The sequence below is a fragment of the Protobothrops mucrosquamatus genome, unplaced genomic scaffold (genome assembly GCF_001527695.2).
Source record: "Protobothrops mucrosquamatus isolate PMUCROS unplaced genomic scaffold, P.Mucros_1.0 scaffold3476, whole genome shotgun sequence".
Lineage (NCBI taxonomy): Eukaryota > Metazoa > Chordata > Lepidosauria > Squamata > Viperidae > Protobothrops > Protobothrops mucrosquamatus.
In genome coordinates this window covers 38,590-46,819 of record NW_015389450.1, presented here as the reverse complement: position 1 = coordinate 46,819, position 8,230 = coordinate 38,590, and positions in this window count along the sequence as shown.

The window sequence follows — 8,230 nt, the reverse complement described above, 5'->3', positions numbered from 1 at the left end:
GGTGATTAGAGAGATCCCATGCTACTCTCAAGCTGGAGCAGCCTCCAGGTATCACCACAAGCTGGAGGATTGAAGAAAACAACCAAGGGGAAGCTGGGGGCTTCCTGTCATCTCTTGATGGACTGGGCAGCTTTGTGTCACAACTGTCAAGTTGTCATCCTGATCTGCCAAAATTCACAAGCGTGGAAGGAGATGTGCGGATTGCTATGGGCTAAAAGGCTTGGAATAATAAGGCAAGGAGCACCATTAGAAAGGGGAAAATATTATACTGAATGTCCTCCTCACCATCTCCTCCCCTTCTGGAAGGAAGGAAGGAAGGAAGGAAGGAAGGAAGGAAGGAAGGAAGGAAGGAAGGAAGGAAGGAAGGAAGGAAGGAAGGAAGGAAGGAAGGAAGGAAGGAAGGCTGGACAATGAGAGGGAAGGAAGGGAGAAGGGGAGAGAAGGAAGGAAGAAAGGAAGGACAATAAGAGTGATGGATGGATGGAAAAGAAGTAAAGAGAATAGGAAGGAAGGAAGGAAGGAAGGAAGGAAGGAAGGAAGGAAGGAAGGAAGGAAGGAAGGAAGGAAGGAAGGAAGGAAGGAAGGAAAGATGGAGATGTTCCTCCGGGAAGAACAGGGCAACTTTGAAGCCTATCTTGAATACTGGCTGATCGTGAGAAATGGGCCCATGGGAAAACATATTCACCCTTCCCCATTCTCAAGGAAATCTCTTCCAATTCTTTGCACCCACCCCCCTCCACACACACACACACAAATACCCCTGGGTAGATACTTTGGCTTCAGATGCTCGGTTTTATCAGCCTCTTGATGACCTCTAACCTTGTACCAGAAGAGCAATGGCTGGGTCATGTCTTGGCTAATCTCTACTGCTGTGATTCGGAGACAAAAAGAGCCCCTTTCTCTAAGGGTATCCTGACAGCCAGATTTCTATTTGGGAAATGTAGGGTTAAGCCAGTTCATCCACATGCCGAATAACTGGGAATTATTCTCCATATCGCTCTGAAAACCATCACAGATTACAGAAAGAGAGAGGTTTGCTCAGGGATCCCGTCCCCCAGGGGCCATCAGACAGATAGCAATGACAGCAGCCTTCTTCGAGAGATGGATGAAGTTGCCAGTTTTGCTTTCCCTCAACATCCTTCTTTCTTTCTTTCTTTCTTTCTTTCTTTCTTTCTTTCTTTCTTTCTTTCTTTCTTTCTTTCTTTCTTTCTTTCTTTCTTTCTTTCCTTTCTCTCTCTCTCTCTCTCTCTCTCTCTCTCTCTCTCTCTCTTTCTTTCTTTCTCAACCTTAAACTCATTTTGACCCCTTTCGGCATCTGTTTGCACACATTTTGTCCTAAAAATGCAAAGGTACGTCGCAACGCTTCTGTGCATTTTTCTCATGTCTTCTTTTTGCAAACAATAAGGTCGCAAGTTACGTTTGGAACTTTAGACAAAAATGGTGCCAAGAAAGCTTCCCTGTGGCCCTGCAATTGGTGTGTGTGTGTGTGTGCTCTCATGTTTATATTCCTCTTTCGTTAGAGAACCGCCACTGCAAAATTTGGAAAAGCGTGACAGGAAAAGGTCGTGGCTGATGGGTTAAAATATAGAATCCAGAGGCACGAATTATGAAGTTAGCCTTAAATTGTCAACTCAATCCGTTGAAACCAGACCAGCTTCTCAAGACACCATAAGTAGCTAAACAAGAAAACTATGCTTGGTTAAAAAGAGCAAGAGCAACAGCACTTAGACTTATATACCGCTCCCTAGTGCTTTACAGTCCTGTCTAAGTGATTTATGGTGTCGCATATCCCCTCCCCCCCAATCTGGGTCCTCATTTTACCAACTTTAGAAGGATAGAAAACTGAGTCAACCTTGAGCCCGTCAGGATCGAACTCCTGGCAGAGCAAAGTTTGCCTGCAATACCGCCTTCTAACCACTGTGCCACCCTGGCTCAGTTAACCCCCATTTACACAGGTTTGTTGTGTTCAAAGAGCTGGACCTTCTATCTACATAATCTACCTTACAGGATTTCAGTCTCAAAAGATGGCACAGTTAGTGCATTTCTACATTTCTACACTACCAAGTCCTTCAAGGTAGCTTGGAGACATTGTGATTGCCTTCAGTCTGCATGAATGGATGGATGGATGGATATTTTGCTTCTCTTGCATGCAAACACACCATCAACTTCAATATTTGCCGACCTCAAATCATAACCCTATCCCCAAGCTCTCAACGCCAGTAATTACGTCCCAGTGTCATACAGAGACCAACCATCCTACTTGGATTTTGTGATACAGCCTCAGGAATTTGCCTTCTTTTTCCTGGGCTCATCCTAATGAACAAGAGACTTCTAGCAGCCCAGATGGAACTCTGACTTCTCCACTTCCATCTGGGACATCCAGGAACAGAATCTCCTTGCCATGTGAATCTTTGTTCCTGTCTTCCAAACACCCTCAGTAATTTTTCCTGCACGTTTCTACCTAGGAAGAACATTTCGGAACATTTGTCTGAAGGGCAAAAAAAGCATGTTGGCAACTTGGGTGAAAATGTTGGCACAGCAGCAGCTGTCCTCCTCTCCTTCTTCCGCTCCTCTATCGCTTTCCATCTCATCCATCTTTGCCCAGCACACTGTGTGGGATCCCCTTCCTAATTAACCCTTCCTTCAACTGCCCAGAGGATCATCCTCACGTGGGGTGGAACGCAGACAGGACCCATCCCTTCTGGGCGTGTGTGGTCTTGTCACCTGGGGAGGAAGACAAGGGCAAAGTTGTATTTTTTCTATCTCCTCCTTGGGCGGTCAGCGGTGATAACCATAACAACTCCGGGAAGGTCATTTGTTCTTCTGGAGATGGAAGGTTAGAAGGCTGTTCTTTGAAAGGGGATGTTCCAGGGAGACAAATGTTCGCTGGGGCTGGAAGGGGGGGACAGGGGCGACACCCACAGAATCAGTTCTGGAGACCTTATGAAATCAAAGAAGGGAGTCAAGGTTAGGTCTGAACTTCGGTGTGGGGGGGAGGAGAAGCTTTCAGCTTGACATGGACATCCCAGGGATTGGGAGAAATAGGATCTGTGTAAAGGGATCCTTTTTCAGTAAGCTCTGTATTCACACAAAACACTTCATGAGATCTGCTGTTGCACAACTAAGTTTGCTGAGTGATTGTGCCTTGTGTGTTAGCACCTGAGTAACTTAGTGTATTGTGCCAACTCAGCAATGGGCCATCTAGATGAAATGTAGTCTACAAACGGGGCCCTTGTGTGCTTCATGGGGCAATAAAGCAGGTAAAAACCATTCAAGAGAAGACTTAGGACCTTCTTCTTGGTGTGACCTTGGCAGATGCTCAATGGTATAGTCACGCTAGAATGTGGCTGAGAAAGCTGGAGGCTTCTTCTACCCATCCTTGATCTTTAGTCACGGATAACCGGTCAACCTTCTGCTCAAGAAGCTGCTTTGACGATCTTGAAATTGAACCCACTTTGTGAATGGCATTGATTATGCAAAAGGAGTTATCACATTGAACTAGGACTGTACGCAACGTTGAAAAAGCAAATTTAATTGGCTGGCTTCGATGCCTCAGATCAAAGTGTCAGACTGAATCAGCTTGATTTCCAAATCATCAGATCAGACCTGAAGTGATCTTCTGAACAAAAACAATCATTTTGGTTGGAATGGAGTTGAGGGAGGGAGGGAGGGAGGGAGGAAGGAAGGAAGGAAGGAGCATATAACTGACTCTCCTATGCTAGAAACATAGCTGACTGGCTGGCAGCAGAAGTCCCATGGGGCGATGAATCCATACTGTAACACCAAGTTGCAAAACCTTGTTCTCCTAACTAACCGCAACTTGATGAACTAGCTAAATCTCATCCAAACGTTGACGATGTGGCTCGGAAATTCCATAAATCAACTACCATCCTGTAGCTCTCTGAATCTCCTACTGTACTAAGCATTTTTGTTGGATGTCAGAATGACCCAGATATCTAGCAGAACCAGGGAAGAGGGGGAAGGGGAGACCCTGAGAAGGAGAAGCCTTGCCGTAGCTCTACTTGGAATCCAGTGAGTGGCTATGAATTTATGAGAGCTTTTCACCCAATGACAGCCCACCGCTATGTATAGATGTCTACTTGAAAGAGTTAATTCCCTAGGCAGCCAGCTAAATAGCCAATGGCCCAATAAATTATGCCCCGGATTAATGAGACACAGTCATCATTAGTCACGCCTCATCGGCTGCTTAAAGTTCCTCACAGAGTTTTATCTCTGGTGCTTCTGTCTGCTGGGTAGCCATATTTCATGGTCTGAAAACAGATGACCCCCAAGGGTCACCCAACTGAAAGCCCCATTCAACAGCTCTGCAAATATCTCAGCATGAAGGAGAAAGGTTGAGGTCAAAACAACAGGGAGATATAGTCAGCAGCTCAGCTGGAGCCATGCTGGACTAGACAAGTCCACATGCTTAAGTGACCAAGACCTCTTCCTTCCTCTTGGAATCATCAGAGGCTAGACCAAGTCTAGGGCTTAATTAGATTAGGATATCAGGATTGTCCTTGTACAACACAAGCAGACTTCTCCTGAGAGTACAGGTATACGTACAGAAGAACAGAGTTGGAAGGGACCTTGCAGGTCTTCTAGTCCAACCCCCCTGCTCAAACAGGAGATCATTTCAGACAAAGCTGTCCAATCTCTTCTTAAAAACCTCCAGCATTGGAGGACTCACAACTTCTGAAGGCAAGCCTTTCTATTGATGAATTGTTCTTGCTGTTGTGAAATTTCTCCTTAGTTTTAGATTGGATCTCTCTTTAATGATCTTCCATCTCTTACTTTGCTTTGGAGAATAGGTTGACCCTGTCTTCTCTGTGACAACCCCTCACATATTGGAAGACTGCTATCATGTCACCCCTGGTCCTTCTCTTTATTAGAGTAGACATACACAGTTACTGCCAGCTTTCATCATATGTTTTAGTCCCCAGACCCTCTAATCATCTTTCCTGCTCTTCTCTTCATTCTTTCTAGAGTCTCAACAACTTTTTGGTATTATGGTGACCAAAACTGGATTCAGTATACATCTATCAGCCCTGAAACTGACTCCTTTTGGTGCAGTAGAATAAAGTGATAGCATAAAGCAGGGGTCTTCAAACCTGGCCCTTTTATGACTTGTGGACTTCAACTCCCAGAATTCCTCAGCCAGCCAGCCAGTTGAAATCCACAAGTTATAAAAGGGCCAAGTTTGAAGACCCCTGGCATAAAGCCTCATTTTTTTTACTTTTTACTTTTATTGTATATAATCATATATACTGGCCATTGCTATAACAACAAACTAATCAGCAAAGTCCAAAATCAAAGTTTCATTTTTTTCCCACCTCAAGCCCAAAGTCCAAAAGTGGTTTCCATGTAGAAACAAAATTATGTTCTTTTCTTTAATCAAAACAGTCAATTTAGCCATCTACTTTTGCAGCCATTCGTCCATTCTGGGAATCAAAGTGTCCTTCCGTTCTTGTGCATAAAGTAATCTCGCTGCCGTCAAGAATATGACATCAAAATTCCTTTTTTTTTAAACAAAATCTTTATCCATTAAAACCTAAAAGAAAAGTGTCTGGTTTTATGTTTATATTTACTTTAAGAATTTTCCGTATGAAGAGGTGAATCCTGCTCCGATATTCCTTGCTTTGTTGCATGTCTACCATAGATGATAAAAATTTCCTTCTTTACGTTTACATTTCCAACATTCATTTGAGATACCTTTATATATTTTTGACAGCTTATCTGGTGTTAGATACCAGTGATGCATCATCCTGTAAAAGTTTTCCTTTAAATTATAATTTAATGTAAATTTTAGACATTTCATCCATGTATTCTCCCACTGTTCAAGCATTATATTATATCCAAAGTTCTTTGCCCACTGAATCAAACAACGGTTTACATACTCATTCTCCTTAGCTTCTTGAGGTTCAAATCCCTGCAGGTCTTTGAGCTGAAGATCCTTTTTTTTTTTCCAGCAAACTCTAAGCAGAAGTTCTTGCAGTTTTTGCTTGTGAACCTGCCGTCTCTCCAGTACGGTAAATCATAAGCTCTCCCAACTGACTTTTACAGGGAGGGAGTGGAAAGGAATCAGAGAGACTCCAACAGAAATTACATCGTATTAATGCAGTTGGAAGGAGCTCATTTTTCAATGGCTATTTTTATTTGTGCCTTGACTGCATGGGAAATTTTAATATAAAGAGATTGGGATATCTGATCCTCCGAGAGCCTTTTTTAATTACAGTTCGGTTGGGCTGCTTAATGCCTCCTCTCCATTGCAAACAGGTGTGGTGTGCTTTTCGCTGGACAGCTGCCATGGAGAATGCATCGGCAGATGTGCTGTGTGGCCTCTCAGAGCTGAGATGTGTGGATCCGTTCCAGTGCAAACGATTAATCTGGATTGTCGATCCAATAGGATTTCACCATTCAGATTGATTCGGAAAATTACTGGGTCTGCTCTGATGTGGGAATTTACTTATAAGGCTTTTAGGGTTTTTAAGGTTTTATGACTGCTGTGAGCGGTCCAGAATTGTGCTCTTAAGATGAACCACCACACGGATCTTTTAAATAAGATTAAAAATAAAATAAGCCACAGCATCCCATCGGAATCAGCTTTTGTGGCACGGATGAAACCATCTCAAAGGAAGGGATTTTATCGGAGTCCTCCGAGTTGATCAGATGATTTGATGTAAAGGATCGCTCTGTTTTTCAAAGCCGAATTGATTCAAAGATTGAAAAAACTGCCATCAAACTGAACATTCACACTGAATTGCTGGGCAGATTGTAATCTGTAATAGAAGAAGGAAGGAAGGAAGAAAAAAGAAAGAAAGAAAGAAAGAAAGAAAGAAGGAAGGAAGGAAGGAAGGAAAGAAAGAAAGAAAGAAAGAAAGAAAGAAAGAAAGAAAGAAAGAAAGAAAGAAAGAAAGAAAGAAAGAAAGAAAGAAATCTGTAATCTTCGGAGAATCTCTACTGCATCTTTGATCAAAAAAGGGCAGAGGACCTCCAAACTCTAAAACTATTACTTCACCTCCATCCAGAATTTGTCACCAATTGGTCCCCTGTTCTTGTAAAATATCCCTCTTATGGACAGAGACTTGATTTGTGAGGCTCCATCAGCCCCAGCTGGATACAGAAGAGGAATGGAAGCCTGCCAAAGGCTGCCATCTAGAAGACCTCAGTGGTGCCACAATGTCTCTTCTAGGAAGCTGGGCCCTGTAACCTTGAACCAGAGAGAATGGAAAAGAAGATTGCAAGTGGCGAGCAAATGAATATTTTTCACGTGATCCTCATCAGAAAACTGTCCAAGCCTGGGACAATGACCAGATCTTCTTTGTTGTAACGCTGACAGCCGTTTCAGACTTATCATCCCAGCACTATATTAAGGAACCGAGATTAAACTGCTCTTCATTAGGGCAACATCTGTTGGGAATCAGCCAGGAACAGTTATGGCAAGCAAGCCAAGCATATTTTCCTTTTCTTCTCTCCCTTCCTCCCAGGGAAAGTATCTTTGTCCTTTGAATAGCAAACCTTGGGGGCTCAGTTTGCATCCAGTTTTGGTTATCATGTTATAAAAAAAGAGGTTGAGACTCTGGAAAGAGTGCAGAAAAGAACAACAAAGATGATTAGAGGGCTGAAAGCTAAAACGTATCAAGAACAGTTGTTGGAATTGGGTATGTCTAGTCTAGGGAAAAGAAGGATGAGGGATGACACGAGAGCAGTCTTCCAATATCTCAGGGGCTGCCCCAAAGAAGAGGGAGTCAAGCTATTCTCCAAAGCACCTGAAGGCAGGACGAGAAGCAACGGATGGAAACTAACCAAAGAGAGAAGCAACCTAGAACTAAGGAGAAACTTCCTGACCGTTAGAACAATTCACCAGTGGAACAACCTGCCTCCAGAAGCGGTGAATGCTCCAACACTGGAAGTTTTTAAGAAGAGATTGGACAGCCATTTGTCCAAAATGGTATAGGGTTTCCTGCCTGAGCAGGGGGTTGGACTAGATGACCTCCAAGCCCCCTTCCAACTTTATTATTCTTATTATTCTTATGAAGAAGAAGAAGAAGAAGAAGAAGAAGAAGAAGAAGAAGAAGAAGAAGAAGAAGAAGAAGAAGAAGAAGAAGAAGAAGAAGAAGAAGAAGAAGAAGAAGAAGAAGAAGAAGAAGAAGAAGAAGAAGAAGAAGAAGAAGAAGAAGAAGAAGAAGAAGAAGAAGAAGAAGAAGAAGAAGAAGAAGAAGAAGAAGAA